This window comes from Salvia splendens, chromosome 18, assembly GCF_004379255.2.
Source record: "Salvia splendens isolate huo1 chromosome 18, SspV2, whole genome shotgun sequence".
Classification (NCBI taxonomy): Eukaryota; Viridiplantae; Streptophyta; class Magnoliopsida; order Lamiales; family Lamiaceae; genus Salvia; species Salvia splendens.
This window is the reverse complement of record NC_056049.1, coordinates 12,735,692-12,745,007: the sequence shown is the minus strand read 5'-3', so window position 1 is coordinate 12,745,007 and position 9,316 is coordinate 12,735,692. Positions and strand designations below refer to the sequence as shown.

Genomic DNA, 9,316 nt, shown 5'->3' with positions numbered 1-9,316 from the left:
GCAACTCTTCCCACTTAGTCCATGGCTTAGCCTAAGTGTGAGGAGGCTATTATGTATATATGTTTTGTTTGTGTTCTACCACCTTCTTACACTTAGCCCAATTCTTGGTCTAAGTGTGAGAAGTTTGTGTTTTGTATGTTTGTTTTCTCTGTTTTGTTGTCGCCACTAACTGCCATATTTTCCACCTCATTGGGATTGCTTGGGTACAAGCATGAATGATGTGGGAGGGGGGAGAGTATTCAGTGTCAAGCATGTACGTATTCTGCTAGGTCTAAGAGTTAGTAGAAGTTTTTTTAGGATCTGTGTTTATGCATAACTGGTATAATAAATAGCAAAAGCTCTTTAGGGAGAGTAATTGAAGAGAGAATACATGCTAATTTGTGAATCCTTTTTTTCCTTAATAAATCTGAGTCAGTTGGAAGAAGTAAGAACGATAGAAAATGCCTAAATATAAGCTTACTATGAAGCCCTCTTAAAAAGTGAGTTATAAGCCTAGAGTAGAACAATTTCTAATAAACACACAGTAAATAGAGTGGCTGCCGTTGTTGCTAAGAGAAAAATGACACAGAAAGTAAAGACTAAAGGCAATAGGGATAACCATTTTGAACTTAATTATTTCGAACTTGCTGAACCTGCCTCATTGGAAAGGCACCCCTTAGTAAACTATTTGGGCATATACTAAACTGTATCCATTTATTGGAACCTTTAGCCTTCATGCCATGTGAACGAGGGGGCAGGGATGGGGTAGCTCAATGGTAGGGGTAGAAGATCGATTGAGAAACAAGGGAAAAATGAGAAACAGTTAGAAATAATAAACGGGCAAGGAAAGTTGTAACTTGGCCCAAGAAAAAGTAGTTAGAATATGGACAGAAAAAATGAATATACATCTCATCAGGCCCAGGAAAAAGAAAAGAAATTAGAAAAGAAAATGGGCAGGAACAGTTGTGACCTGACCCAAAAAAAATATATATATATATATATATATATATATATATATATATATATATATAGGGAGATGATCAAAATAAAAATGCATTTAAATCCAGAAATGCAGCCCAAATCTTAGCCCTAGGATTAGATGATCTAATGGTCAATAATTAACCAAAAACATGGACGGTCATAATTAAGTAATTTTAGGTCATATTATATTATTTGGGTTTAATGTCATGCTAAGATCATTTTAGGTCATGCTTTGTTAGCATGACCTAAAAATTAACTAACTATGACATAAAAGTGCCCTACGTATGATATTGTTCTTTCTGTATTTAAATCTAGTTTTGCATACATCAAATCCCTATATATATATATGTATATATATATTTGGCCAGTGAAAAGAAAGTAGGGAAAATAAGGATAATTAGCCAGGGAACATCTCCAAAATGTTGGGAAAGATAAAATCATACACGGGAGGTTGTTACCAAGTTTTATCCCTAAGTTCACATGTCCGCGTCATGTTTATACCTATATTGCTGAATTAGGTCCCTTAGAATTCTCACCGTTAAACACTGTAATCCCATAGCCCCATTACAACCTAGTGAAAGACCTTAAGGATCTATTCTGTGACATCAATCTTAAGGTATCAATAGCATGGCAAAATGAAGAGTGAATGATCCTAACATCTCTGGTGAGGAATGAGCTATCGAGTGAATCTAACGGAAAGTAAAAATTTGAGGCTATCTTGATGAACTGACAGCTTGACTAGATAGAAGAAGGGAGGGAGAAGAATATGGTGCTGTAAACGCTTGGATTGACCTTAAACATGTGGAGATGGCTGCTAGGAAAAGTACCAGTTTATGCGCTTATATGTTTCTTTTCTTTGTCTTGTTTTTTCTATTTGTTTCTTGGTTGTCTTTTTGTGTCTAGGTCTATGAGTTTATGTTTTTTTAGGACGGTTAAAAGGGGAGGATGCATTTAAACTTGACTAATGTCTTTTTTTTTCTCTTGTCTTTCATACTTGAGAACAAGTATGGTTTAAGTGTGAGCAATTTGATAAGGCTCGTTTCATGCATCTATTTTGGGTATAAATTCTGTGGGAATGGACGGCAAGAACGCGGGACTCACAACTCTTCAAGAAGCTGCTTGAAATCCGAGGCGAGTTACTGATCGACCGGCCAAGAAGAGAAGTGGAGAAGATGTTGGGACAGTGGTACGGGAGCAAGGGAATGGTTGAGGCGTACGAGTGGTTCAGGCTAAAAGGTGAACGGCGACTGTGGCATCGATTCGTGTGGAAGGTCTTTGTCCCTCCAAAGTACTCCTTTACTGCCCTCAGAGGACGACTCCTAACGAGGGACAGACTGGGATACAAGAACATCGACCAATGCTGCCCCTTGTGCATGGCGCATACGGAGTCCGTGGACCACCTTTTCTTCAAATGCCACAAGACTTTGGCAGTTTGGAAGGAGATCAAATCCTGGCTAGGACTGAGGAGGAACATCACTACTATTCCGAGCGCCATCAAGTGGATGCTCAAGGAAAGAAGCGGTGCAACAGTCATGCGCAAGGCTAGAAGACTAGCCCTCATTGTAATGGTCAGCCTGATTTGGCGAGGCAGGAATGCCTTCATATTCGACGGATCAGTATTTGAACCTAAGCATCTGGTGTTTGAAGTGAAGAAAATAACAAATGCAGTCTTATACTCCCTTTATCCGCATGATCAAGTGACCGAGCACTTGGGAGTCTAGCGTTGCTCTCGGACACAGGGGTACTCTTTTTCCTCCTAGAGACTTTTTCCCACTGGGCTTTATATCTAGGAGGTATTAACGAGGCCCTACCCCTACCTCCATTGGGGTAACATGGACGGAAGTAACGAGTACAAGCACATATTCATGGAAGGAATACCGAAGCTTTTGGAGTGGATCCCATCGTGAAGATTTCAACCGAAGTGAAGTTTCTTTCTTAAGCATATTCATGTATTGTGACGTATGATTTCTGGATTATTTTATCGACCCTAAGGGTGCCTTTGCCCTAGAGGTTACTTTCCCCCCTCACCGGCCTACATAGCTTCGGCTCTTAGGCATGTATCCCTCGGGTATGCCCGTGTCTTGCTTGTACTTTACTTTTTGCCTTTATATTCCATTCATTTATTCATCAAAAAAAAAGTCCAGGTGCGTGAATAATCTGCTAGACCTAGAAACGAAGATCAATCACCAGGGCAGAGGAAATAGAAGAGAAAAAGTGAATAAAAAGAGCGAAATCCTCAAGGGCACAAATGTCAAATCATGAAGTCCGTTGCCCTAGGGATTTGAGCCACGCCTATAAATACAAGGAAGCTTGGGGAAAAGGAGAGTTTTTGGGAGGCTCTTAGTTAGAAAAATTCCTTAGGTGTTTCGGCTCACTCTTCATCTTCACTCACTTAGCTCACGCATTTGGTTTCATATGTGGAATCCTGGGCAGTGTAGCATGGTGTGTTTGCTCAGTTGGAAGTGTAACACCATCCTGATAAGGGCGAAGAAACAATTTTAATTTTCCGCACGTACTTTCTCTCGTCGACTTCCTTGCCTGAAGTTCGGTGACTGTTTTGTGACTCTCTTCGATGTTTTTATGGTTAATCTAGTTCCATTTCTCGCTTTCACTCTGATTTGTGATGTTCTGTGTTTACTTTACTGATTTGGATGCTTTTCGCAATTGAATGTTCGTTTGAAATTGAGATCCGAGAGATCTGAGTGGATTTGCTGGTTGTTGGTTTGAATCGGAGTTGGAGGTTATAGATCTGAGTTTTATTGGTGTTGAATCTGATGGATTTAGTGTAGATTTCCTTTTTAATGTTTAAATCTGAGTATGTACTTTTGGATCTGCATGGAATTGTCGGTTATTGTTGATTTGCTTGACCTGGTAGATTAGATCTGGTGATGTTTAGCTTAATCATTTTGTTTAACGTTCGATTTGAAGTATGCTCTATTTCAATGCTCTGTTTCGTTCTATTTCGTGTTCGTTTGCTGAAGAAGATGAAGTCGATTGGTAGTTATAGTCGAGTTTGCTTTAGTTTGTTAGTTGCAGCTTTCTGTCAGTAGCCAGTTAGGGAAATTTGTTTGTCGTTTACTTTTGCATACCTTGTGTCTAGCTATTTTAGGGCACTCATTTGCTTGACTCAGGAAATTTGATGAATGATCTAAAGTTAAATTCAGTTTTAAATCATGCATGAATTTATATTTCACGTATTTTCCATTCTCTAGACCCTGTAGATAGAATAGATTAGGTTTAATTTCCCAGGTCTAGTAGTTAAAACTCAACCCTCTCGTTACGTGGCAGCAACCGAACCTTCCAAAGTTCTCTTAATGCATTCTAACCCTTCCATCCTCATGGATTCGATCCCGACTTCCCTATACTAGCCAATAGTATATAGGGTTGAGGTTTTGAAGCGGGGGATTGTTGTGACAACGACTGAATTCTGAGAGTCATGATCACCTAGACCTTGTGCTCTAGCGAATCCTCTGAACCTAAGAGTTTACTTTTACATAGCAGAAGCAATCATCAATCTCGCACTCTTCAGCGATCCTTACCAAAGTTCTCTTTCCATTCAACAAACAGAGGCCACGACTTGAAACACATCACCAATAATAAACATGTGAAAACATAAGTAAGAAGCCAATAATAGTAAGAAATACACCCTAACAATTTGTTCTCATTGGTGGTTATCACAATCAATCTTGTGATCGCCCTTGCAATTGAAGCCAATGCCGCTTCGTTTGAGCATGATAACCAGAGAGTAGTAGTTTTTTTTTCCAGTGCTGGAGCTTGGAGCTAATATGGGGGGTTGCCTTAATGTCACTTTTTGGGCATTCACGCTTGATGATTTCCTCAATCCGGGCTAGATACCCGCCACGAAAGTCGTTATCTGTTTCCACTTTTTCACAACAAGGTCTTTTAGGGCTAACATCAAGGTCTCTTCCTCACGAGTAGACCAGCTACGTCGAGTCTGGTCTGTCTTCGGCACGTGACCAACCCTTTCTCCAATTTGGGAATCTATACCAACAAAATCATATGAATATTGTTAGGGTATTCTATAACTACACAAGATTTTGTAAGTCAAAATAGCTCACCTTCAACCATTTTAGACGTGTTCCAATCGGACTCCGATTGGCCAGATACTCCCATAGTGAGCAAATTTGCTAGGTATTAAGGAAAGACACATTCTTTGAAAAAAAAATCATTAGTTCTCGATGGGTATCCCCATTAAACATAAAATAACTATCTCCAAAAATCTGAACATATATATACAAGTGTGTGATTAAATACTAACTAATTTACAATAATAACTAATAACTAATTTCAATTTTGTATGTTAAAAGTATCAACACAAAGATATAAATTTATCTATCTTCTTGTGTTGATAAACTTATGTCTTTGTGTTGATATTTAAATTTACATGTTGTATTGATATAATTATATTTTTGTGTTGATAATTTTAATACACAGAATTGAAAGTTACTCCCTCCGTCCCTGAAATTTTGTCACATTTCATTTTCTACAGTTGTTTTGGAAAAATGATAATAAATAGTTAAAGTGGAGAGAGAGTAAAGTAAGAGAGAGAATAGTGTAAATAAGACTCTCATCTACGTTATTTTCTCTCTTACTTTATCATCTCTTCACTTTAGCTATTTATTATCATTTTTCTAAAATGGGTACAGAAAATGAAATGTGACAAAATTTCAGGGACGGAGGGAGTCTTATTTATTAATGTAAATTATTATTACCCTAATGCGAGATCCTATACATACACCATTCCATTTAGTTTGTGTTGGGAAACTAAGTGATGGATATACTCAGTTTGTAATCAAGAAGTTTGCAGAATGTAAGTAATTGTATCCTAAGATGAAATTTTGCAGAATGAGTTAAAAAATCTAATATCTGCTCTGCTCTCAAAATGTAGGGTAATCTATAGGTTTGAAATCAATGTTATCCATAAATTTCAGTCAAGTCCTTGAAACGTGATAATTTTCGTCTAAATAAATGAAGAAATTGAGCTCATACATGGAGCACACGATATACCTTGAATAATTATTTAAAATCTCCAAAAGAATAGCATGCTCTTGATTTCTAGCAAGATAGTGTTAATAACTTGGGATAAAATCAAACTTTGAGGCAATTTAATTGAAGCATACCTGTTTGCACAAATTTCGTCCGCAGTCTTCGAGCTGCTGTTGGGGATGAAAAATGAAAGGAAACTATATATATCTAGTGTTAGGGTAAATTGTAGTATGTTGGAGAAAAATAGAAAAGATTGAGGGCAATAATGTCTACACAATGGATATCCCATTGTGTACGGGGTGTTTATGTCCATTTCATAATTTAAAAACTTGCCTTATATTTTGGATCAAACAAAAATCGAGAAACGCACTTTATTCCATAATTTGGTTTATTTTCTGATTTTGTTTCTTCTCTTGTATTTCCAACTTAAGCTATCAAACATACCATTAAACAAGCCCATTTTTGGATAATCATCCAACCCAAGGAAATTCCCAACCCAACCGATGTCCATCATGTATCAGGTACCCACTAGCCGGCGACACCGGAAAATGGGGCGGAATCAGGTAGTATGATTTAGATTTTTGCGAGTAGCGAGTATACCCATCAACTCCGATGATACCCGATATTATTAGTATTAGACATATAATCATCTTTGAATACATTACGTTAAATTATTGTTGAAAGACTTATTGGAAATAAGAGTATACATGGCAAATAAAAAATAAGCCACCAAAATTAATATTATAAATTGAGGAACATTATTGGCTATTTGTCAAGAACGCCCATACTGGGGCTACTACAAACGCGGCGATCGTGACCAACATGCATGAACAACGTTTTTAAAAGAAAACTTAATTAACTTAAAGGCAGAAGAAAAAAAACATTTTTGTTTTTTAAAAAAAAGTTTAAGGTTAAAATTGTACTATTAATTAGAAATGACTGATGATAAATACTTTTACAAGAAGCAGCGGAGGAAATAAACTTTAAGAAACCCAATTAACTTCTAAAGTAAAACATTTAATTTAATTCACGGAAAACACCATTTTCAAAGACAGCGTAATTACTTGGTTAAAACCTAACACAACCATATATGTTCAAACACAATACGGAAACGATTTAAAGTCTTGAGACATAGTTAATAATATAGCAGCGGAAAAAGGTTTAAAGAGAGAGTCAAGGATCACGCCTATGTATGAAGACACAACGCATCCTAAGGCTAGCTCAACACCCTCCGCAACATCCTGCTCAACCTGCACATAAGAAAAATAATATGCAGGGCTGAGTACTTATTGTACTCAATGGGCTCATGCCGAAAATATTTTTAATATAATTATGTCATCCATGCCAGTGATCTCGAGTTTTAGATAGCAAAAAAAAAATGAGAACACAAAACATTTCAAGTTTGGCCACACAATTTATCTCCCCACTTTTCACATCATTCCATCAATCACAATCATCATATCACAGTGCGACGAAAGTGTGGCCACACTATTCGCCCACGAGACCGGCCGACTAGCAAGGACGGCTCACGATCCCACCAGTGTACACAGCCTGATAGGGTTTGCGGCCCTACTCCGACCCGAATTCGTTTCACAGCACAACCCTATATCCAAACGGAGCAAGCTCAGACGAACTAGACATCAGGCAACAATATCACAAACAAAAACATGGCATGACATAACAGTTAACCCACCCTTATAACACCATGTAATATTTTCGGAAAATAAAGAGGTTTGAAAAGAAAGCCAACCTCGTTCGCTTAACAAATCAAATTCCAACTTATGGCAACTCTCGTTCCCCGAGCTCACGTATATACAATCACCCTTGTCAACGACAACACAATCAGCCTTCCATAAGTTTATATTATCATGCATGTCCTATTGTTCCTTTTTATCGTTCTCTTACCCATCCCATCATTCACCAACACAAAGAGGACATGTCATAAATTTCTCAACACGTCACACATAATCACATCATAGGATACCTTCCCAAATCATACATGCACCAAGTAATTCATCAAAACCTAGCAATAAGTGATGTTTTCACATATCAGCAAAACTGGCAGAACTGTGCGGTTGGTTTGTAAAAATCACCAAAAATTCATCCGACCTCATATGAAGCTAACATTTTATCACAACACAGTAGACACATTCAAGTTCATTCAGGTAAATTTTTACACTCAAATCATGTCATTTGATCAGTCAAAACATTAATACAACTCTTTGGTCGGAATATAAAAATTCCGGCAGCATTGCACAGTTCATTTGAAAAATTCATCATAAATTCATACGATGTTCAATAAGGCTCAAATTTTTACAAGACTCAGAAGACACTTCAACATTTCACATAGTTCAATAATGACATCAATCAGAGGTCATTTAGTCGGTCAAACAGATTTCGAAACTTTCTGGTCGAGAACACACGTTACTGACAGAATTGCGCAGTCGATTTCAAATATTTTTCAAAAATTCATTATTCGACAAAAAGGGCTGAAACTTATGCGAGACATATAACACACCTCGAAATTCACTCAGTAAATATTTCATACCAAAATTCGATCGTTTGTTAGGTCAATCACACATCAGGAAATACTGTTCGAACGTCACAGATTTCAGACTCACAATTTCGAAATTAGGGTTTCTTTCCCAATCATCCAACCACAAATTCTCATGCTTATAACACACCATCATGCATGATAAGACTCTCTTAAACATGTTTGCACATAAACTTAGATCATTCACCAAAGATTCAAATCAAACTTCACACAATTCAATCAAAAATCGCATAACTATCAAAGTTCTCAAGCAAACTCACTTTCCCACCGATTAACTTTGCGATTTATGATTCCTACACCCACTACATGCATGTAGGATTCGAGAACATGGTTCAAACGAAAAGAATGAGGGAAAGTGAAGCAAATATACCTTCTTTGACAAAAATGAATCGGTAGAACCAAGAAACGGTGCGATTCGTCGGAGACTCTTGAAAATAAACTTCAACGGATGCAAGAACAAGAATTGGATGGAGGATTTTTGGAGAGATTGTAGAGAGGGGGGGGAACGTGTGGAGTGAGGGAGAATGGGGGCTAGGGTTTGTTTAGGTGGTATTTATAGTCTAGGGTTAAGTCCATAGGTGAAATAATTAATTAATTGTGGAGGAATAAAATATAGGCTAATAAATCAATATCCCACAATTAAAAGAAGCCAAATTTTCGAAAATTATGGCTGTAAATTCAACAAGGAATTATTTGATATTTACTTGGAGAGAGATAAATCCACAATTTAGGAAATAAAATAATGGATATTCCACAAACAAGGGAACAAAATAAATTGAATCTCCAAGTAGGAAA

The 9,316-nt window shown here is 37.3% G+C and overlaps 1 long non-coding RNA gene across 1 annotated transcript; it reads right to left on the bottom strand.

The window, feature by feature from the left end:
* Positions 1-4,512: 4,512 nt before the first annotated feature.
* Positions 4,513-6,162, bottom strand: LOC121776515. Its single transcript, XR_006045314.1, has 3 exons — positions 6,102-6,162; positions 5,040-5,132; positions 4,513-4,962 (listed from the first exon to the last, which is right to left on the bottom strand). It is a non-coding gene; the product is annotated as an uncharacterized LOC121776515 (long non-coding RNA).
* Between the last annotated feature and the right edge of the window lie 3,154 nt (positions 6,163-9,316).